This window comes from Camelus ferus, chromosome 29 (genome assembly GCF_009834535.1).
Source record: "Camelus ferus isolate YT-003-E chromosome 29, BCGSAC_Cfer_1.0, whole genome shotgun sequence".
In the NCBI taxonomy this organism is placed as follows: Eukaryota; Metazoa; Chordata; class Mammalia; order Artiodactyla; family Camelidae; genus Camelus; species Camelus ferus.
Window position 1 is genome coordinate 13,686,692 of NC_045724.1, and position 23,687 is coordinate 13,710,378.

Consider the following 23,687-nt stretch of genomic DNA (forward strand, 5'->3'; position numbering starts at 1 on the left):
ATATATATATATATATATATGTATATCCATATAAATTTTAGAATTAGCTTCTCAATTTTCACTAAAAAGATCAACTGGAATTTTGATTTGGATTGTAATGAATCTATAGGTCAATTTTTGAAGAGCTGACATCTTAACAATATTGAGTCTACACATCTCTCCTTTTATTTAGTTAGGCCTTTGTGAATTTCTATCAGCAATGTTTTTAGTTTTAAAGGTAGAGTTCTTGCATATCTTTTGTTAAATATAGTCTTAAGTATTTGATTTTTTATGTTTTGTAAATGATATTTTAGAAAATTTCATTTTCCCAGTATTTATTGCCAATATATAGAAATACAATTTATTTTTGGCTGTTGATCTTGTATCCTGTGATCTTACATTCACTTTAATAGTTATAGATTCTTTTGAAATTTTTATGTATATAAGCACATCATCAGTGAATGAAGATGGTTTTACATCTTTTTCATTTTCTTGCCTTATCGCACAGGATAGGATTTGCAGAGAGCCTAAATGACTCACCTAAGTTAATACAGTTAGTAAGAGCCAAGATTGAAACTCATGTCAGTCTGATTTCAGAACACCCTGGAATGAGTGAGGATGTATCATGTATTTTGTTGCCATTATTACTAGAAAAGCAGTTACGGTCTTACCAAGGATGGTCTTGAATACAAGGTAAAGGACTTGAATTGTATTCTGTAGGCAACAAAGGATTATTAAGTGTTTTCAAGTGATAAATAGAACAAAAGTGGGAATGTTAATCTTGTGATAGTGTGTAGTATGGTTTGAAGGGAACCTCTCATTTATTGATTCATTCATTTCACAATCATTTATTGAGCATGTATTATGTTCTAGGAATTGTTATAGGTACTGAGGAAATAAAGATGAAGACAATGTGTTGCTTAGGGTAGTAGAGATACTCAGTGATGGAGAACAGAATCTTAGCACAATTTGTTAGCCATTCTGCAAAGGCATCTTTTTGATTTTGTATAAATTAACTTCTCTGAACCTCCCTTTTTCATATGTAAATGAGAATAACAATACATACAATGCCTACTTTGATTAGAAATAAAAATATATATAGTATGCTTGACCTATACTAGACAATTTATGGTAGCTCTAATATTTAAGGGATTTGGAGAGAGCAGACAATAAGAATGAAACATTTGGTCAAACAGTTGTTTTTTTTAAATAATCAAATTGTCAAACAAATGTTTTAACAGATTCCTCCCTCTAGTGATTACATTTTAAATAGAATCAACTATAGATTTTTGCTTTTGTAATTGGAATGGAGCACCAAAGCAGAGAAAACTGTGCTATGTGCACATCTAGTCAACATCATAATATTCCTTTACCTCTGAATAAAGAGCTTGATTGTTCACAGAGTACATTTATTTACACCATTTTGTTTGAGTCTTGTGACAAATATACAGTTGTGGAAACTGAGATACTTAGTCACATAGTAAGTATCAAAGCCCAGATCATATGTTTGCCTGTCTTTTGTAGCTCTTCTTACCATACTATTACCTCTCATTATATCTTGAAGCATGCTAGTAGTAATGATACAACAATCTTCCATTTTTATGTAGTTTATGTATGAAGAAAGTGAGAAGCTTCAAGTTGAATGAGGAAGAGAAGGCAGACAAAATAGATTTCTTGTTCTATAGAATGCACATTTTCTTAGGTATATTCTTAAATATATAAATTATGATTTTTCTTTATTACTTCAAGTTTCACTTGTGATTTAGCTGACATTTCTTCTTGGTTTTTCTACTTGCCTCATCCATCCATGGTGTGTCAAATTTCTGCTTCTACTAAATTTCAATAATTTCCTTCCCCTTTATGATTTGCACCCACATTTTTTTCCTTATTGGGTTGTCCTCTGTTGGTAACATATCCAGTTCCTGTATCTTTGCTTTCTTTTCTTTGCATCATTAAGTCAACATATTTACTTTTTTCCCTTCCATTTTGCATTTTCACATGATAATTCACCAATAATGGGTTTTCCTAAATGACTATTCTGAGGTCTTACAGAAATCTAAGTTCTTTCAAGATACTGAAAACATTTTTTTGTAAATGTGTTTTAAGAGCAAGTTATTGAAGGGTGAGTTGGGGAAATGGACATGAAGATTGGACCAGAAACTGCTGTTTACATTTTACAGATTCAGTTAGACAGCAAACATGATGTGAAATCTTATTAGGAGCTATAGCCTGTAAAAACAAGAACGAGATGTGGTTCTGGGCCCTAAGTAGCTTACGATCTAGTGAAAGAAAAAGACAAATACATAAACAACTCCAGTACAAGACAGAATATTGTTATAACTACCACACGAAGTGCGGAGGGAGCCCAGAGACTGTATCAGAGCCCAGAAGTTACAGGATTCCTCAAGGTTGGATGCAACTGATGAGCAGCTGGAGATAGAACTCATTATGCTATGCTGTCAGGTTTTTTTTGGGGGGGGAGGTGTTTCATTTTTGTGGATACAATTGTGTGTCTTGAGTAAATTTTGAGTAATATGAAAATGCAATGGGGAGCCATTTATTTGCACAGATATCATGGGCGGTTTTTGAAAGTGTGAAGTCTACTGTTGCAGAGGATTGATGGACTCTGGACTTCTGCCAAAGAAGGGAGGACTAGAGAGCAAGCAGGGGAATCTTTTCTTTATCACAACTCAGAGTTGGGGGTGAGGACATGAAAGGAAATCGGAGTCCAGCAATGTGACAGAACTCAGGTGACTACGACCTCACTGTAGAAGCACTATGGATGAATATTTGTGGAAGAAGACAGGTCATAAAAAAACCCTTCATTTACCATTTCTTCCCCTAGTTTTTTGGAAAGCTTTGGGTTTTCAGGAAACCTGATTGTTATGCCAAGTAATTAAAATTATCTTTAAAAATTTGTTAAATTAATGCATGGTGAATGCAAATATTTCAAACACTAGTTTTGTGTACAAAGTAAAAGTGGAAGTACTCCATTACACATCCACTCATACTCCCCAGTGCTAACAACTTGTTAATAGCCTTCCAAACATCTTCTATTCATAGTCAAATATACACATATATATACATTTTTTTCTTTCCCAAAATAAAATTGGTGGCATTCCCACACATTTGAGGTTTAAGACACCTTTAAAAGTGTGGGCTTTGGAGTCTGCCAGAAGTGGGCTCAAATCCTTTCCAGCTTCCTGGCTGTCTGACCCTAGGCAAATTACTTCTGTAAGCTTCATTTTTTGGGGAAGGATAAAAAAAAGATAATTACTTTGTAAGGCTTGAGAATCAAAATCTACAATCACTTAGCACAGTGCCAGACACATAGTAAGTGTTCAGTAAACACTATTATTGTTTATGGCAAGTGACCCTTCTCGTTTTAAGACTAAAAATAAGGAAATTTGTTAAATGTTGCTCATTTTTTCTGACTAATTGTATCTAAGTATAGAAGAATTTGCTTTTCCAAGGCATAAAACTGATCCAAATAACATTTAAATGAGGGTTCTCCTCGAATTTTCAGAGCAACTCTCTTGTGTTCCCCAACATTACTTTCTGATGTCTAGAAAGTGGACTTTCCAATGAAAAAAAAACTTTTGTGATCCATGTCGTGAAGAGAAAGCCCAACCAGGTTAGACTTCACACTGTGTGCACTTTTGCTTTATTATGCAGCTACTCCGTGGCCCCCTTTTAAGCTCGCATCGCACAGTCGCGCCCCTACATCCTCTCCTGAGACAGGGCTGCAACAGGAGAAGCCTAGCCTCTTAGGAGCCGAGGGAGAACTGATGGACGACGGGCGCCTCCAGGGCGCAGCAGCAGACGCGGGGCGTGCGAGGAGCGCCCTGGGGTGCAGGCTGCTGGCAGAGGGGTCCGGCCGGATCGCCCGCGGGAGGCTCCTCCCGGGACGAACCTGGTACTTGGCTCTCCCCGATCTTCGCGCGGGGACATCTTCCTCGCCGTCTGCAGCCTCAAGATCCCACCGCCTCTACTCTGCAGCCTCGGCCTGTCCCATCCGCTCGCTTTCTTTTTTGGCACTGCCCTTTGCTCTCCCATGGAGTCATCTGTTTACTCTCCCTTCACTTCTAGTCACCCATAGGTCACCCTCCACAGTCACCCATTTTGTCCCTTCTCTCCTCACTCTTCACCTCTCCCGGGGTCGCCTTCTCAGAGGACTCAGCCGAGAGATGCTGCGGACCCCGCGGCCAGGGTCTGCTCCCTGGAGAACCCTCTGTCCACCTTTACCCCCTCCCCAGGGGCGCAGCAGGCAAGTTTCCGCCCCGTCCTTTCCCCAGTGACAGGACTTGGCTGCGGCCACGGCCAGGGAGGCGGAGGGAGGGACGGCTTGGCTCAGGAGCCCCCTCCCCCGCTCGCGAGCTCGCGCGGTCTGCGTCTCTCCGTAAGTGCGGAGACGCGGAGGAGGACGAGGAGGAGAAGGCGGAGTGAGTTGGCGGCGGATCTATATTGAAATAAACAACCAGGCAGCAGTTATTAACACGGGAACATGGCGGCCGCAGCTTCAGCTACAGCTTCAGCCACAGCTTCGGCGGCGAAGGTCAGCGCCGACAGCAGCCAGCACCTGACAGCGTGACCGACCCGAGCCGGTAACCGCGCCTTCCCTGGGGGCCGCGGGGGCGGGAGGTGGGCAGCGGGCGGGGGGCGCCGCGTCCCCACCCCCAGCCCCGACTGCCCTTCCTGCGCCGAGCCGGGCAGAGCCGTGCGCCGCGGAGAGGGCTGTTTTGTGTGCGGGGACCGCTGCCCGAGTGCGCGGAAAACGGGAGTTGCATCCCGGAGGCGCCGCGAAGCTGGGGAGTTGGGGTTTGGGGGGTGGGGAGGGCGGGAAGCGGCGGGGAGACGCGGAGTCCCTGAGAGAGAAAGGAGGCGCTCCAGCGCTTTGCGAGAGCTCGGGAGACAAGTCCCGGAGCGCGAGGCGGGCGGAGGCTGCAGCCCGCGGCGCCGGCGAGAGGTGAGAGCCGAGGCGCGGCGGGGAGGCCGGGGGTGCGGGCGCGGCCCCCGCCCTAGGAGCGAGGTGCCCGCCGCCCTGCCGGGTGCGGGGGTGGCGCGGACCGTGGTTCCTGCGTCCTCGAGGGGCACGAGGCAGAGACGGGAAGGTGAAGCCCGAGAAGGTGCATTCTTTAATGGAAACGCCAAGCAACCCAGCGGAGGGTGGGAGCCGGGCGAGGGGAGGCAGGACTTGGGAAGTGCTCGGGGGTGTGTGAAGGTGAGGCGCGTTGTCAGGGGCAGCCGGCAGAGTGAGACGCCAGGAGGAGGGGATCCGCGGCTCGGCGGCTGGACCGGGCCCATGTCAGCGCCGGGGGCGGGGGGCGAGGGGCGAGGGGCGCCGCGGGCGGACGGGAAGGAGCTGCGGCGGGCGGGGCGGGCGGCGAGCTTGGGCTGAGCAGGCCGGGCCGCGGTGGGGGCGGGGAGCCGGGGGCCGGACCACGGCGGCGCCTAGCCGGGCTCGCCCCTGACTTAACTTTCTGGGTGCGGGCGTGTGTGCAGGAGGCGCGCAGGGGCCGGGGCTGGGGGCGGGAGGCGGTCCGGGAGGTTCCGGGTTGGCTCGCCAGCGCCCCCTTTTCTTTCCCCCTTCTCCCCGCCCCTGAAGGGACAGGCCCTCTGGGCCCCAGGCGGGAAGCGGGAGGGGCCCTCCCGGCCGGCTCGCGACGGTCACGCCCCGGGCCGGGGTACACTTCTCTCGAGGGTCTCTGGGGGCTGCAGGGGGAGGGGGCCAGGGTCGTCGCTGCGCGCTCAAGCTCCCCGCCCCTCCGCCCCTCCGGGGAGTCCCGGAGGCGCCTCTTCCGAGATCGGGGGTGGGTCGGTCCCTGGTTAGATGGTCCCTCCCTCTTCCCCCTCCCCCTAGTGGTTTCCGGGGCCTGCGGGACCGAGGGGCGGGAATCGGGGACCCGAGCGCCTTGCACCAGCCCGGAGCTGGACCGGGCCTAACGCCGTCCGGGTCTGTCACTGGTAGGGGAAACTTTCCCAAACCGGGGACCGAGCCTACACACCCTCCTCCCCCACCTCGTCCTCTAATCCCACTCCCACTCCACCTTCTCCAAACGCCTTCCCCTCCCACCGACCCGAATCTCGCTGCGTGTGAGTGATGGGGCAGTGAGCCAATCGAAGGCGGGGAGCTGACCTGCCGGGTGTCGGTAAGCCAATTGCAGGGACCGGAGGAAGGAAGGGGGCGGGGCCTCTCCTGGACCAGTTAGCTGAGTTGCACGCGGGGCGGGGGAGTCATGGAGACGCCAAGAGCTATCCACTCTTGTCCATCCCTAGTCACCCGCTCCTTGATATGTAGGGTAGTGTCACTTACAAGGGCTCTGACCCGGGGAGGCACGCAGTTCGCACGAGATACTGTATTTCTCTGGTACCACCAGAGACGTTGTCTTAAGACACCACGAAATCTAAGCCACTTACGATGTGGCAGTAACTCTAGGAGGCCCGTTTCTAAAATGGCATATATTGTAGTGATTGCGTTCTGGACCTCAGCGCTCGGTTTACATGCTGAGGATCATAGGAGTTGTCTGTTTACCTCTGCCTCAGTTTCACTCAGCTACTCCAGCGTGGGGACAGTGAAATTTGAGAGAGTACTGTGAAAATAAAGGCACCGGGAAAGCCTAACGTCAATTGATTATTGAGAGTTAAAGACATCATTGTTTGTAATGGCCTCACTGGTTCCTTGTTTAATTAGAACGCTGATTTCCAAAGTGCACTTGAAAGTTCGGCATTTGGGATGACATTTAAAAAAAAGTTGTGGTTTATGGTATGCATTTTTTTTGTATTTTTGCTTTCTTCAGTAAACAAATGAAGTTAGGAACCAAAGCATCACTGTTTGAAACCTAAAGCGTCGGTATTTAAGGAGCAAAGCCAGTCTAAAGAATATTTGTCTACAGAAAAACGTGAGTAAAATGTAGTTTGCTAGATTACTCCCACACAAAAGATTCTTAAAAGTAAATTATTTTAGTGTGCTTAAACACTACTGAATGGTACAGTGTGGGGGTAGTTTTCTGGTTTTTGCAAGGTCAGGAGGCAATCTTTGGTTGTTTTACGCTGTTTCTTGGGTACAGGGTAATGACTTCCTCAACTCTTGACTTTTAAGAATGGAGAAGATAGGTCTTGACTCTCTGTAAAGATCACAGGTTGCTCCGCAGGAATAGCAGTCTTTTAAAAAGACAGCAGCTGCCACAGTGCTTGTGTGTGTGTGTGTGTGTGTGTGTGTATATGTATATGTATATGTATGCATGCTCCTGTTCTTTGTTGGTGAGGTTAGTGCACACTGACAGCAGCAAGGCTCCTTTTTCTCAGCTGGAATTTGTAGAATCTTGGGGAGTTCAAAGAATGAATAATATTAAATTTAGAATGCATCTATTCATTTTGTGATAAGTGTCCCATGAATTTAATCTTGGGAAGGGTTTTTTTTTTTTTTTTTTGAGGCATTTTATGTGCATAATATTTATGTGGACTGATTTCTCAAGCTTGTAATAATATTGGGTTACTAAGAAAGAATTGAGTTTATGGGGACTATAGTTTTAGGGAACAGTATTCACCACACCCTACAAATGTGTTCTGTTGTAATAGACCATTTTCAAACACATAATGTGAATTCCCAATCTAGTGTAATTTGTGTAATTTTGAGTGTTCTTGTAGACAGAAATTAATTGCATTTTTCTATAGCCCTTGAGGTGTTATTTTGGTGATAAAATGATAAAAACTGTGGAGATAAAACAAATGGCTGCCAGAATTAGGGAGTATTATAAATTAAACAACATTCAAAATTTGACATTCAACCCCCCCGCCCCCCCCGCCCCCATCATTAGTTAATGTAGTTACTGATGCCCTGTCTCTTTTGTATGCTCAAGAGCAACACATTATTTTACTCATTCTCTACAACAATCCTTGAGAATGTTCTCAGATTCTTGGTGGCAGTGAGTAGCAAGTCCCCTAAAGCCTGGCTAGGGGGGGAAAAGCCTCTCACGCATATGGAGACATCTAGAAAAAGATGTGCATGGTCAGCTGTGATTCCATTGTGTGCTCTCAGACTGGATCTGCGCCTTCTTCCCTCCTGGGAATTTCAGTCTTAACAGAGGAGTTCTTTGACTTTTAGCTGTCAGAATACTGAAACAGAGGATAGAAAAGATCTCACAAATTATGAATTTAATATTTTTTAGATAGTTTAGCTTCTGATTTTAACCCTTCATTGGTTAAATATAATTTACATGACTTGCTCAGTGTCAGAGGAGCATTTTACTAGAAACCTAAAATGTAAGGATCAGATGGGGGACTTGGGCTGTGGTGAGAGTGCATAAAGGAGCAGAGCTCCTTGGTTGGCTTTATCTTTAGTTATGTCTTATTAAATCTTTGCAAACCTCAGAAGCAAGGACCTATGAGCAGTGTTTTCATTACAGACCCTGTATTTAAGGATTCAGTACCTTAGCTCTAAAATCACATCAGGTTGAAATGTGACCCATAATTTGACACCTTGGATTTCTTAGAAAAAATTGTGTTGTATTAGGTTTAAAAGGGATTCTTTTAAGCAGCCCTTAGGATGTTGGGTACCAAAAAAGTAATAAAAGCATCTCTAAACAGTTTTTCTTGAAGATTTGTTTTCTGAAATACACAGTGTGTCCTTATTTGATATTTTGACCATTATATCATGATTGAAATTATATTTAAAAGCATAATTATTGCTTCACTATTCTTATGGCAAAACTGCTATTTAAGAAATTACTTGCTTTTCTATATTTTGTGTTTATAGTTTTGTTTGGTAATTTATGTTATTATATGCTCTATCATTTTTAAATTAAAGAGAATAGGAGGGAGAAAGTCAGTCAGTTGCTGTAAGCTGTTGGTCTTCTATTGCAGTAAATCATGAACTGAGCAGCAAATCAGGATCTTTCCCCCTAATGAAATAATCATGGACAAGTTTACATACTAATAATGAAAGCCATTTAAGGAAAACAGAACTCAGTTTTTAAAATACTCTTTCATATCTCAACCTAATTTTACCTCTATGCCTTGTTTTCCTCACAAAAAAGATTTTCTTAGCATTTGTGTTTATTTCCTTTTTTGTTTTTTACAGGCTTATAGAAGGATTTATAAATTGCAAACTGTAGAACGAATATTTTTTATATTACTCTTTAAAGTCTATTAAAAGTAATGTTTGAAAAAGCTGTACAATACAGTGTTAGTGTTCCAGACCCTCAATTCAGGCAGTATAAGAAAAACACATACTTTATGAATTCTGAATACTAATTTCTAAACAGAGGTGAGAATGTGACTTTTGTGGACATTTTAGAAGCTGGTGTAGTTTTCCTGGCTGTTGTAAAATTGAGGCAAAACCAATTATGAAAAAGAGTGGAAATCTTAAAGGTGTGCTATGAAGGTATCTGAAATTAAAATTCTGTGTGATCTGCAGGTAGGTCATAATAGTGTTGGTTCTGAGGGCAGAGATTTTCTGTGTTTATCCTATGAAATGTTCATCAGTGACCACATTTCTAGCTTCCAGTGGTTGATGACATAATGCAATTGTGGACATGTTGATTCTAGAACAATTTTTAGTCAGTTCCCTAGTTTGAACTTTCCAGAGAAGAATTAAATAAGCAGGAGACCTATGGCAGTATTTGACTTAGCTACTTTGGAAGCTTTTGGACATAGAACCTTTTAAGTAAGGAAAGCTGCTTACAGGTAGACATTATTAGTGATAATTAAATAGTTATTAATAGTTAAAAGTTTCTGAGAGACAAAACAATTTTTACTTTGGGTGTCAATTGAGAGATACATGGGGAATTGACATTAGCATGTTGATTCTGGCAGAATTTATGCTTTTTAGGCAGCCAGTTATGAACTGTTAAGAGTTCCCAATGGAGTTCCCCATGGCCAACTTAACTCTCCTTTTGGGCTTTTTAGATCTTGTTTTTGCATTCTTGCCTGTTTAACCATTATTTCATTCATTTGCTCTGTTATTTATTTGATGAGTATTTGAGTGTCCCAGCGTTGGCAGTTTACTTTTATAGTATAAACCGTCTATTGCAAATCCTGAGACTGAAGGGGGAAAACACAGTGGGTGATGATTTTTTTGGTGGGGAGGAGGTGGAAAGGGACATGTTCACCTTAATTTTCAATTTGCTTTGATACTAAAGATCTGCTCTTTTTGTGTGTGTAATTTAAGTTGTATAATATCAAATAATTCTGCCTTGATTTGGGTTTGGGTTTTCTTTTTCTCCCTGAAAATAGGATTATAATGTTTATAATAAAAAGGCTATTAAATGTCCCCATTGCCTGATTAGCTTATGATTGAATAGATTTCCTTTAATGAAGGTATGAATATTTATAATTAATTTTGTTTGATTTCCCCTGAAATCATGTTGTGTGTGGTCAGGGTGGCATCTTTAGTTGGTGGAAGGTGACAGAGCCGCGGGTCAGGGACCTCCCAGTTCTCTGGATTGCCAGGGCTTTATTGGTGCCTTAAGGCTAACGTGTTCTGGGCCCTCACCACTGGGGGTTTTAAAAGGACAGGAAACTCCTTTGCATAGTCTTTTAACAGGTATTCTGCTGTGGTCATCAGTTTCTCTAGATGTAACTCACTCACTCATGCTCTTGACTAAAATGTCAGTCTTGGGAGAGTGACAACAGTACAATGTGAATGGTGACAGCAGCTCCTACCGAGTGCCACTAGTCTGTTAGGGGCTTTTCGAGGAGTGCTCCATTCTGTCCTTGCCACAACCCTAGAAAAGAGAAGTTACCCCCGCTATTCAGAAGGAGTGGAGCTTAAAGGGGATCAAGTCACTGTGCGTCTGAGCAAAACTTCAGGGAGAAAAATTAACCTTGACCAATGAGTGGGGACACGTCATAAATATCTGAGGGACTGGTGAGTCAGAGTGCCTACCTGTTGGGATCTGATAAAGCAGATGTTCGCAGGTTTTTATAAGGCTCTGTCTAGTTGTTTAGTCCATAAAAAGGATGAGTAGATTTGAATACATCCAGTCCTGCAAATTATGTAGGCCAGTATCTCCCAAACTGTTGCCCCAAGGCAGACCTGTACCTTGACAGACGTTACTTAAGTTCTACAGAGAGCCTGCAGATTTTGTAGTCATCGGCCCAGTGTTTAACAATTCCTAAATTGCAGGGTTCTTTCTCGTCTTTTAACTTTGAAAAAATAAGACTGTAATGGATGAAGTAAAAACAGGTGACGTTCATTGAGTGCTCAGGAAAGACCTGGTGCCTTTCCTGTGCACTCGCGCTGCCAGTGCTCGTTGTCATTCCTCCTCACCCTCCAGGAAGTGGAGGTGCAGAGCTGACAAGCAGCGTGCCAGAGGTCACACAACCAGAGTGCTGGAGAGGAGTTTGAACCCAGGCCAGCATCGCCCCTTAGCCCTGCCTTCTTACCTGGTGTTCTTGTTAGCTGGTAGGCTAAGGTGGCTCTGTCTTACCCAGAGCTTTGTTGAGGTAACACAGACGTAATTCTCCTCTAGGGAGAGGGAAAAGGGTAGGAGTGTATTTTGAAAAAGCACATTAAAAAAAAAGGTTTCTTCTGTACAGCACAGGGAACTATGCTCAATATCTTGTAATAATCTTTAATGGAAAAAAAAAACTGAAAATGAATATATGTATGTGTATGCAAGACTGGGACATTGTGCTGTACACCAGAAACTTACACATTGTAATTGACTATACTTTAATAAAAAAAATAAAAAGGGAAAAAAAAAGGACATTCAGGTTGCCTATTGTTTCTTACAATAAGAAGCTTAGAAAATAAGCTCAAGGAAACTTGATTGCAGGACATAAGGTAGAAAATAGATGGAGAGAGCTCCAGGTATGGATTTAGGAAGGAGGAAACGCGGGTGTAGGTAATCGGCTTCTTGTCTCTTTAAAATATATTTAATTCAAGTACGTTTAACCATTAGGTGGTGATTGTGTGATGCATATTTTGCAGATTTTTTGCAACCCGTGGAGCACAGGGGACTCAGTGTCGAGATATTGTAGTCCCGAAAAGAGGCTGATAATATATTCAGTCATCTGACTTGTGCTCTGCTATTTGTGGAATTCTTCTGTCTGCTCAGTCGTTTGCAGGGAGCAGAGAGAGCTTTCAGGGAACTCTTTCACCTGTGCGTGTGTGGTGTGTGGGGAGCAGCAGGCACTGCTTTTAGTGTTCCAGCTGCTGGGTCTGAAGCCCTGTTGTCAGAGATGAAAATGTGACGCACAGTATTTTCTGTTATTCTATCCAGTGTGTCTACAGGAAATGTGATCCCACATCTTCCAAGGCTTAACTTGCAGAGCATGAGGGAGTTCTGGAAGTTCCTGTTGTTGCTGACTGATCTCTGCCTATTGAAGTACTTGTCTAAATGAGGATGGTCTTTTCTAGCAGATTATTCCTATTCATAAAATCAGCTCATGAATCAAACATGAAATGACTTTCCTTGCCTTTGGTGGTACAGTAGCATTTGTAAGAATATTTCATATTAATTTATCTTGAAATTTCTAACTCTGTTGTTACTATGCTAAATAATGGAAAGCTTTCAGTTATTGTCAAAACGTAAATTGAAAAATTGAATTGCGTAACTTAGGGGAACCTATACCTTTACCTGAGTCATTTCTAGGCCATTTCTAGAGCCAAACTCAGTGGAGAATTTAGAAGTTAACTTGATAACAAATTTTTAAACATGCATTTTAGATGTGCTTGTGTATATATTTAAAAGTCGATTTTTTCATAAGTATGTTTATTAGGTAATCACCTCTGGTTATTTTTGGAACATGGGTGGCAAATTCTTTCACATATTTTTGATTCTTAAAGAATAGGGAAATTCCTTCTTAGAAATCTCAGTGTTAGGAGCGCATGAATTTTTACCCATTTGACATAATAGCATTTCTTTTTTTTAATTCTTATTTTTTATTGAAGTGTAGTCAGTTTACAATGTTAGTTTCAGATATACAGCAGAGTGATTCAGTCATATATAAACATATATACATACATACGTATTTTTTCAGTTTCTCTTCCATTACAGGTTATTACAAGAAATCGAACATAGTTCCCTGTACTACATAGTAGGTCCTTGTTCTTTATCTATTTTATAAACAGTAGTGTGTATCTGTTAATCCCAAACTCCTAATCTCGAAATTACAGACGCTGGTTTTGATAGTACGGAGCCGGGCAGTGGTGGCTTGCGGGCCTTTGAGGCTATTCTCCATCCTGTACCTGCCACCTTGTGCCTACCGCCTGTTGTGGACATTGTGTCAGGTGTGCTGTGCTTGGAGACCAAGCTCCACTTTGGATGGAATGGTAAATAATGGCACAATTTAGGACTGCCTCAGTTGGGTTTAAATCTTTCTAGACTTCTCTCCTCTGCCTCCTTTTATCCTTATTCCCTGACTTTCTCAGTTTCCTAAAGTTGAAGATTGGAAGATGGGTGGCAGTGAAGGAACACAATCAAGATTATGGGGAGTCTTACTATCATTAAGTATTGCGTGCATGGTCATGATGATCTGCAGTTTCCCTTTTTACTGAACAGACTGTCTCTGCTACCAGCACTTGGTGAAGAAGCTAGCTATTTGTTAAGGAAGCCTTTTGGTTGAGAACAGATCACTTAACAGGCATGGTGCAGTGATTGGCTGATTTGTTACTGGACGTTAGTCTGTTGCTGGCCTACATTGTGGTCTGGTGGACTGGGGCGCTGAGCCTCTGTTGTCTAGTAGGATTGAGTGTTAACGTTCCCTAGCTTTTCTGTATTTTATTTCTCCCCTGTTGAGGGATATTGTTACAGACTCTAGATGTCAAGTGGTCAAAATGGTGTAATTGGAAAATTAAGATATTTAACATAGGTGAAAATGTTAGCCAAATTCTTAAAGCCCTAGGAATGCCCACCTCTTTGGAGTTTCTGGTAGTATATTGTATTTTTAATTTTTATAATTCTGAGATTCATATGTAGCGTTCTTGTTGCTGTTTTAAGTAATATGTATTAATATCTTGATTTCTTTAGGTTTTTTTCTAGAAATGTGATATAAAAATATTTATTCCATTAAGAAATGTCATTTGATTGTATTCTGGCACCCCCAGAATCTTTTCTTGGGGACCCCACCTCTTGGGAGGAATTTTAGAAGTTGAATTAGAAAAAGAGCACGTAGGATGAGAAATGTCATCCTTGGGAACCATCAGGCTAAGTTGAAGTGTTGCTGTCTTTTCCTTTAACAGAAGAGGAGGAAGGCTAATTATTTCTGACACAAGAAGTGATTCAATATGAGATACAATGAGCAACAGTTCTTCAATCCAACAGAAGGCAGTGGTCTTAAACTATACTTAATGGGACTTTAGTTAGATGTTAAGAAGAACTTTCTGATAAAAAATTTAAACTTTTTTTTTCAACCAGAGGAAATTTGTATGATTTAAAAATAAGTATAATAATGATTAAGTGTATAGTGCCTATGGCTGGACCTGTCACCTTGAGCAAGTGATTTAATGTTTCTGAGTCCCAATTTCCATTTTTGTTGAATGGGGATTATACTTGTTTGCCTCAAAGAGTGGTGAGGATCAGAAAAGAAAGTTTAATTAGTGAAGGCAGAATGAATTAGATGATTTTAAAGAAATCTTCTGGTAAAGGATTCTCTACTTATCACTAAGGAGGATTGCAGGGCGTTAATCTTTCTAAAATTTTTCTTTAAATTCTAGAATTCTTTTTTTACCAGATAGAGAAAACCTGTGGCCTCTTTCTGTTGTTTTCCTTTCCTAGTCATATATCACTGTGTAGAACTCTTGATGAAATGATTATGACATATATTTCTGGACTGTTTGTTTTGCCAGAAGCATTTCTAGGGAGTTAGCCCTGAAAGCCATTCGTGGTATGGGTAATAATTAACATGGTTCTCTCAGAAAGCACCAGAATGGTGCTGCTTCAGCAGATCATTTTATAGATTAAGGCAGCTTCTTGTTAAAACGTTCTGCTTTTTGTATGCTGGAAGCATGGATGATAGTTTTTGGTCTAAGTCTCTAGTCCAAATTTTAGAGTACATAAGTAGTCTACTGTGTTTATCCAGGTGGAAATTCCAGGGTCTCACTGTGATTACAGAAGTATGGGTGGGTCTCTGCCTTTTTAAAGAGACTCTTAGGGTTGATCCTGAAAGATGAGGTAGGGAGCCAGACTGAAGGTCCCCTGGTCTAGGTCCTGAGGCAGGTGGGAAACCCTCCTCCTTCCCACCAGGAATCTCAGTAACCTGAGAATAAGAGGAGAGTGTGGGAAAATCAGCGTGGAGACCACGGACAAGGCCATCTCTTGTCAAGCTGTGCGTGCTCTTGGTGCTCACTCTTACATATTGTGACGTTTCTCTGTAGCAGAAAGATGAGAAAACCAAATACTGAAGTAACTAATGACATTTTATGTACAACCAGCCACAGACTTGGTGTCTTTTGAAAAAGGCACTTCGATTTTTAGGATAAAATGAAGGTAAAATCTTTCAAGATCCTGTCATTAAGTTTTCTTTCTAGTCACTCTTATGAGATGATGTCACTGAAGGGCAGAAAAGTAAAATCTTTCTTAGAGAACCTACTAAAAATTTGTGGAATGTTCTGTTGGAAGATGTTAATATGCCAGCAAACTTTGGAGTTCTGTGAATACAGAGGTTGGTTGGCTTATTTAATTAAATAAGTTAAGTAATTAATTCTCTGAAATCTGTTGGGGCCACACTGCCTGGATTATGTGTGGTCTCCCTTCATCACTTGAACAAGTGTGACCTTGTGCCCAAATTTCCTTAAATGTCCCCTGTTATTATTGTTACTCTGAATTGCCTTCATTGGTCAGTAGTTGACATGTATTTGGTATCCAGTAGATTCTGAGTAGTTATTTGGGATTGTGATTCAGAGTAAATTATTTTAAATGCAAATTAAGGAGGGTTCAAGGAACCATTTAGGAAGTTAATTCTGAAGATTAGAACCAACTAGATATTCAAGACTATTTACGGTCAAGCTTTTTTAAACCACTTTCCTTTATCAAGTAATGCGTGTTCCAGAAATGCAGAAGGTGATGCAGCGCTCTGTATTTCTGAGTCTGTAAGGATACATTATAAATTGTTTTGTAATTTTCAACTGTTTAGAATAAATGTGCTACTCCTCTGATTACAGAAATGGTTATTATTATTATCACATATTGTTTTAACACTTAGTAGGTCTAATTAAGTTCTCGGTGGGTGGGAGTACAGAGGGAGGACAAAGGCTATAGGACAAAGGCTATGTGAATGTTGGTCTGCAGCACTCTTGTCCTTGTTAAATCCATATGGTTTCATGGGAGTTGGAAGTAAAGCTGGTAGTGCTGTTTCATGCAGAAGACTGAGAGGAGGGCAATTGAAATCAGTAGAGTTAAAGCTCCTAATGTTTTGGAAAATTTGGGGGCAGTGTTTTTAAAACCACTTAGAGGTGGCAGAACACTTTAATTATCATATTGAAAATATCAGAAATATAAAGTACATACAATTCACATTTCATTAACCTGGGAGACTGAATGCTTGTTTGCCATATCTAAGTGTTGTTCTTAAAAGTGGGCAACAGCATTCTCTGCAGAGATATTTAGATTTCTCAGAGGAGTACCTAATGGGACATCAGTCTTGGAATCATCTGACTGGTTTTGATTATAATTTAAAGCCCCCTTTCTTTGAGAAAATTGCTATATACGACTTGAATGTTATTTTTGATCAGTTCAGACTGTGGCTTCAAATACTGTAATTTTATCAGGAAAAAAAAATGAAGCTCTTGCTGAGAATGGTTGGACATAATTCACCAAAATCTGGTATTTGTTTTTCCTGGATTTTGAATGTAATCCTGTAAGTAGATGCTACAAAACCACCTCAGTCATCAAGGAAAGGAAGTCTCCTGAGCTGTTCTCTACCTCAGTGGTCTTCATTTTACAGTTTAGTTAAATCTGGTCATCATAATAGTTCTGTTTTCCATAAGGGTAAGTTGACTGAATTTTTCAATATCTGTTCTGTTTCATAGATTAATTCGTATTTCACAAATTATAATGGAGGATGCCTGTATTTACTACACAAATGGAGTACTATGATTTCCCCAGAGATGATGGAAAACTTTATATAGCTAAATTCCCTAGTGGGGAATTTCCAGATCCACAGGGAGAAATGAGGTAGTTCCAGGTACCAGCGAAGAACACTGAGAAGCTCTGTTCATTAAGTTCAAAGGAATAAAATGCCTTCTCTTATTAGGAGAATATGAGCAGAGCATTTGCGAATAGTATAAAGGAAGCCTCTAGGTTGATTGCAGTCCACCTCTACATTTAGAATATAGCCCCTTAAAAATGTTTGCTTTAAAGGAGTCCAATTTAATTATGATTTATAAGTCTCAGTAGCCTGTTATACTTAGACTGGTATCTATTACTTCTAGTAAAGCTTCTGACATGGGTCTCCCTTCAGGGAGTAATTAGAGAAGGACAAGATAATCCCACGTCTAGCTTCTCCTTGGTGAGAATTTTTCCTCTTAGGTCTGTCTGTTGCAACTTCTCATAGGAAATAGCATAACCTCATTTACTGCCAGTCCTCTCCATTTCCCAGTACCCTGGTGGCTTGATGAACTTTTCTGGAAGCACACACCTGTGTGCAGTAGCATCTGAAGGAACTGTGTTTTGCTCTGGATGCTCTGTCTGATGTTTACCTTTTCAGCTAGATGCCCCTGAATTGGATATGAAGATTTACTGTCTTTCTACCACTTTCCTTAATTTTTCATATTTGTTTTTAATCTTGAAATAGGAACATTTATTAGTAAGTCAAATGAGCTATTCAGTCAGAGCTGTGGAAATTGCGGAGTACCATCTGTGTCGTTTGTGATGTGCCATATCAACTCGCATTTGAGCTTTTAGCAGGAGAACTGATATAAAATTGCAAAGCATTATTATTAACACAGCTGATCCTATAGTGGATCAAGGTGAGAAGATGAATCTCAGGGACAAACTGCTTTTTTGAATCTGTTGTATTAACCCTTCTGCAGCATGTGATGTCATTTAGTAATTTACCAGTTGGTATGCACCAGTTTGCTATCTTGGTATGTTGAGAAAGAGACGCATCCATGCTTTGACTTGGCTCAGACTCCCTTTTACAAATAAACTGTAATTTTCATTTAGAATACCTTCCTTTCCTGGTTCATATTCTGAAATTCCTGATCATAATATCTACTGGCTGCGTATGTGGTATACAGTTGGTGGGCCTGGAGCAACAAATTCTCAAGCCTTCCCAACGTGGAATATGTGTGTTCCTTGGTCTTCCATGACTTTATCACATTGGGGCTAAGACTACTTTGTTCCTTTTCTTGCTTGTTGAAATGAAAAAAAAGTATTTAAAAAATTTTCCCAGTTTTATTGAGATATAATTAACATATAATATTGTATTAATATGATATACAACATGATGATTTAATCTATGCCTATATCACAAAATAACCACCACACTGTCTAGTTAATGTCTATCACCACACAGTGTTACAAATTTTTTTTCTTGTGATGAGAACTTTTAAGATTTACTCTCAGCAGCTTTCAAATATATAAACAGTAATGTCAATTATATTCACTATGCTAGATATAACATCCCCAGAATTTATCTTATAACTGGAAGTTTGTATCTTTTGACCCCCTTTGCCCATTCTCCCTGCAGTGGCACCAGCCATCCCCTCCTCCTCTGCCACCTCAAGAACCACCAATCTGTTTTGTTTCTATGAGCTCATTTTTTTTTTTTAAGATTCTACATGTAAGTGAGATCATACAATATATTTCTTTAAATTATTACTCTTAGCAGAATGCCCTCGGGATCCATCTGTGTTATTACAAATGGCAGGAAATCTTTTTTATGGCTGAATAATATTCTGTTGGAGGGAGATACACTTATATATATATAAATGTGTATATATATATAATATATATAATGTATATATCTATCTCACTTTTTTTTTATCCATTTACCCATCAGCAGGCTGTTAGGTTGTTTGCATGTTTTGTCTATTGTAAATATTACTGCAATGCACATGAGGGTGCAGATATCTCTTTGAGATAGTGATTTCATTTCTTTCAGATAAATACCCAGAAGTGGAGTTGCTGGATCATATGGTAGTTCTATTTTTAATTTTTGGAGAAACTTCTGTATTATTTTCCATAGTGGCTGCACCAGTTTACATTACCATCAACAGTGCACAAGGGTTGGTTCCCTTTTCTCCAAATCCTCACCAACACTTGTTGTCTCCTGTGTTTTTGATGCCAGCCATTCTAACAGCTGTGAAGTGACATCTCATTGTGGTTTTGATTCGCATTTCCCTGATGATTAGTGATGTTGAGCACTTTTTGTTGTACCTTTTGGCCATTTTTATGTCTTCTTTGGGAAAATGTCTATTCAGTTCCTCTGCCCATTTTTTAACTGGATTATTTCTTTTTCTGTTGAGTTGTGAGTTACTTAGATATTATGCATATTCACCTCTTATCAGGTGTATGATTTGTAAATATTTTCTCCCATTCTGTAGGTTGCATTTTCATTTTGTTGATGGTTTCCTTTCTGTGCAAAATATGTATTTTAAATACAAGCCTCACAGTATGCTTTTACAACCCTTTATTCCAGCCAGTTTTTAACCCAAAGGTTCTTGATTGTGGGCAGATTGAAAGCTGCCATCTACTCCTGCCAGGTGGGCTTCCTTGTAGCTTATGTGACATTCACTCTGAGACCCATTTTCCAGGACTGTGGTCCATTGATGATTTTCTCCCTTCCTGATCTTCACCAGGATTTACTACCCAGATCACACATTTGGCTATTGATAGCTTATCTCATGTTCTGACTTTTTGTGTGTGTATTTAGGTTTTGTATCTTTAACAAAATTATAAATTCCTTCAGCAGCAGCGGCTTGGGATAATGGAAAGTGAAAGGAATTTGGATTTAGATGTTTTGGGATCACTTCTGGCTCCTCTCCTGAGTTGGAGGCATAGGCAGGTTAGTTTTCAAAAATATTCCCATATAACTCATGTAATTCACAGGATTTTTTGACTAGTAAATGAGAAAATACAGATTAAATGCTTTATAACCTATAAAATGCCATTATAAATATTGGTGGTAGTTATGGGCACATTTAAATATAGCCATGAAATCTTAAACTGTACAGTATCTGGACCAGGTTTTAACTTTAAATGAGAGTTTCAGAAGCTGGGAAATGTCAAGTAAAATGTATTCTATTTAAAAAAAAAATCATCTAGCTCTGATCCCTGTGCTACATACATCATCACTCAGCTTCAGTTTTGCATTTCTGTCATTACCTCTATAAGCTTGAATAACATAGGAAACAATTATTTTACATTTGGTAATTGTGTGGTGGGTGTTGCAATAACACCCCCATTTTCATCTATGAGGCTGGAAAAGAAAATATGAATATACTTTCACATGATAAGTATTCGTGTGTCTCTGGCACTAACATGGTACCTTTGTAGGGCTCTGCATCATCACAGGCTCCCAGGATGTTATCGGTGAGCGAGGTCAGCAGTTCTGTTTCAGTTTAACAAATGAGCAGTTTGAAACAATGGAAACTTGATATTTATAATTACAATTATGATTCAGGATCCCATGGTGGATTAAATAAAGTATCTTGAAATACCCTCATTGTTCCTGTGCTGTTTCTCTGTGCAGCTTCCTGGAATTCCTGAAGTTAATTTTTTTTTTTTTAAGTATTGGCTAACAGCCTTAAAATTAAAAAAAAATTATTATGGAAAAGCTTAAACCTATGTGAAAAGTAGACAGGATAATATAATGATCTCCCGTGAACCAGCCCCTCTGTTGCTTTTACCCACTCCCCACCCCTGCTCCCATTTTGAAGCAAATCCCAGATCACATCATTTCATCCTCTTAAGCAGTTTTTTTAAAGAACAGAATTTCCTGTGTTAACATATAAATAACAAATGCTGACTGAAGAAACAAAATCTTGGGCTGTTCAGTCTTTTAAAATTTTTGCTTCATGGTAGAGTAATCGTAAAGTATTACTGTTAGGCTCCCGGAGTGAGCCCCTTGCCACTAGAGAAAAGCCAGTGACTGGTGCAGAGTCTAGGGCAGGGGACAGGGGATTAACAATCACACTGAATTCTAAGCTCTAGAGGGCAGGGAGCTTGTCTTTTTTGCCTTGCACAGTGCCTGGCACATTGTAGATGTTACCTAATTTGCTGAGTGAATGAAAGCAATTAGTTTGAAAATGGAATTCTTGTGAAAATGTGTCTTACTTGTGTTCAGTGTCATTTGGAATTTAAAGTGTGTGTGAGGGGGAGGGGTTGAAGAGGAGAGCAGGGAATGAGTTCACTTGGGAACAAGTTAAATTTGTCCTAAACCAGATTCCTAGCGGTAGTAGAATTTCATTTTTAGAAGTTATATGACATGTATAGGTAAATCTTAAGTAATTCATGGGATTCTACTAAATGAAACCGAGACTAAAAGATGATTTTTAAAGCTTGTTCATATAATCAGTTATACAGTCTTTAGGCTGCAGTTGACTTACGGCTTTACCAATACTTTTTATTTTTTTCTCGCACTAAGAACCTACTTGACACTTATTTCCTATCTTATTTATAGAAAGCATAAACTGTATGATGAATACTCATGTTTGCATATTCAAAACACTTAGAACTGATCCAACTGCCTTTTTTTGAACCTTGATTCATTATTTATAAACTTCATAATTATTGACACTTTTATATCCTTTGATGGGAAATTTAATGTGAGAAAGCAGCAATCTGTAACCAGCAGTTGCGCATTTTTATTTGAGTTTTAGTTGATATGTGAGCTAATAACTAAAATCATCATTGGAAATAACTGATAGAATCAAAAGTTTAGTTCAGAGTTTCATGTAGAGGAGAAAGACAGATTACTCTGTTGCTGGTTTTTTTTTTTTTGTTTGTTTGTTTTTACTCTGTTGCTAATTTTAAGGTATAACTTTTAAAGATTTTTAATTGGCATGAAGACTTTCCTCTTGGAGTTCATTCTCCCCAGTAGCTGTCCCCAGTAAAGTAAAATCGTGGCAGAAACAAATAAAATGACAGTGATAACATGAACTACTGGTATGCAGAGGATAAGCAGTCTGATGACTCCACCAAGATATAATGCATTTGTCCAGACCCAGTCACAGAAAAGGGATTCTTCTGCTAGGGAACTGAAAAGGTGGAGGGAAAGCCCGCGGCCAGTCTTTTTTAAGGATTTTGAGAACTTTGATTCTCCTGTCCCATGTTGTAGGCTGTGTAATAAACATTTCTAAAACATAGGGTTTGTCCTGTGCTCATCATATTAATACGGTAATAGAAGATGAGAGCTTTCTTAGATAGGAGATGAGGCTGATACTTTGAGTTTATGCAAATCTTTTAGGAACCAGAAAATTGTTCCTGAAACTATTTGTGATAACTTAGGTTTACGTGGTATTGCATGTTAACTGAAATAAGGAGGAATTACCATGTAATAATTACCTTTTAAAATATTTCTTAAAACATGAAGAAATTTATTTAGGAAAGACTCCTTCCTGCATTTTCTACCCATATCCCTTAATTGCGGGGCCTCGCTAGATGAAGGGTCTTTTTCACAGCAGTTAAGGGGAGAGAATGAGGAGCCTGACTGCCTTGGTTTGAAACCCAGCTCCACCACCTGGGAACTCCGCAGGGACCACAGTAATGGTGTCTGTGATCTGTGTGTACTGTTGTGAGGACTAAATGGGGCACTGACAGCAGTGCCGCTGGATACATAGTTAGGGTTGTATAAGATGTTCACCATTGGTATCATCATCGTCGTCATTATTATAGTCGGCATCAGCAGGCTGCCTTTTGCAAAGCTGGTTGAAGAACAGTTTCTTCGAGGAGGGGAGGCTATAGCTCAGTGGTAGAGTACATGCTTAGCAGGCACAAGGTACCTCCATTAAATTAAAAAAAAAGTAAATCTAATTACCCTCCCCCCAAAAACCCCAAAATCAATTTCTTCATTTTATGCTGTCATTTTTTAGCATAGTAAGAGCTGGGACTTTGGAACCAGAAAAACTTGCATTGCTTTTATTTTTACTAATAGTTGACCTTGGGAAAGCTTTTTATATTCACTGAGTCTCAACTTCCCCATTTTTGAAGTAGTAATAAATACCTCATAGGATTATGTAAGAAATCAATGAAATTATGTTTTGTGTAGCCAGATTCCTTTGAGATTCTGAAAACCTTGAACTACCTCCCTTGAAAAAGTGGACCTGTTCCCCCCCTCACCCCCCACTGGCCCCACCATTTCATTTGCATACTACTACAGCCAACTGCAGAGACATGCATCCATCTCTTACATTATAATGGCCTTGGGTAGGTGTTCAAAAATGCTGATGTCTCTTCTCATTTTTACATATGAGTCTATTTCCCTCAACTTAGAGCCAAAGTTCCCTGTCAAATTTTCAACAAATGATATATAAAATATTTGAAATAATATTTAAGAGTGTTTCCAGGTCTGCATAATTAGTCATTTCTCAATAATTATTTAGGTCTTATTTAGAATCAGTTTGTGGTTATTTTATTTAAGGCTGCTGATATGGGGTGTAAGCAGTATGTGCTAAGGCTGTGTTACAGACCAGATCTTCCAGGAAATAACCAGAGGGAATCCATTTCCCTTGATCTCTTGTGGTTCTAAGTTGGGTCAAAATTTTCTGCTTCCTACCCAAACCCCAACTAAAATTTTGGCACTGATAATTAGGCCAATATCAG

The 23,687-nt window shown here is 40.4% G+C and overlaps 1 protein-coding gene across 12 annotated transcripts in view; it reads left to right on the forward strand.

The window, feature by feature from the left end:
- The first annotated feature begins 3,882 nt into the window (after window positions 1–3,882).
- NCOA2 (nuclear receptor coactivator 2) overlaps window positions 3,883–23,687 on the forward strand; it is a 227,396-nt gene continuing 207,591 nt past the window's right edge. For 2 of the 12 annotated variants that reach the window (XM_032469985.1, XM_032469986.1), the window contains exons 1-2: window positions 3,887–4,583; window positions 6,777–6,878. The gene's annotated coding sequence lies outside the window, so the exon portion shown is untranslated. Of the gene's footprint in view, window positions 4,584–4,824; window positions 4,946–5,889; window positions 6,129–6,776; window positions 6,879–23,687 lie in introns of those variants that run through there. The other 10 variants (XM_032469987.1, XM_032469990.1, XM_032469988.1 and 7 more) reach the window with 9 other exon arrangements.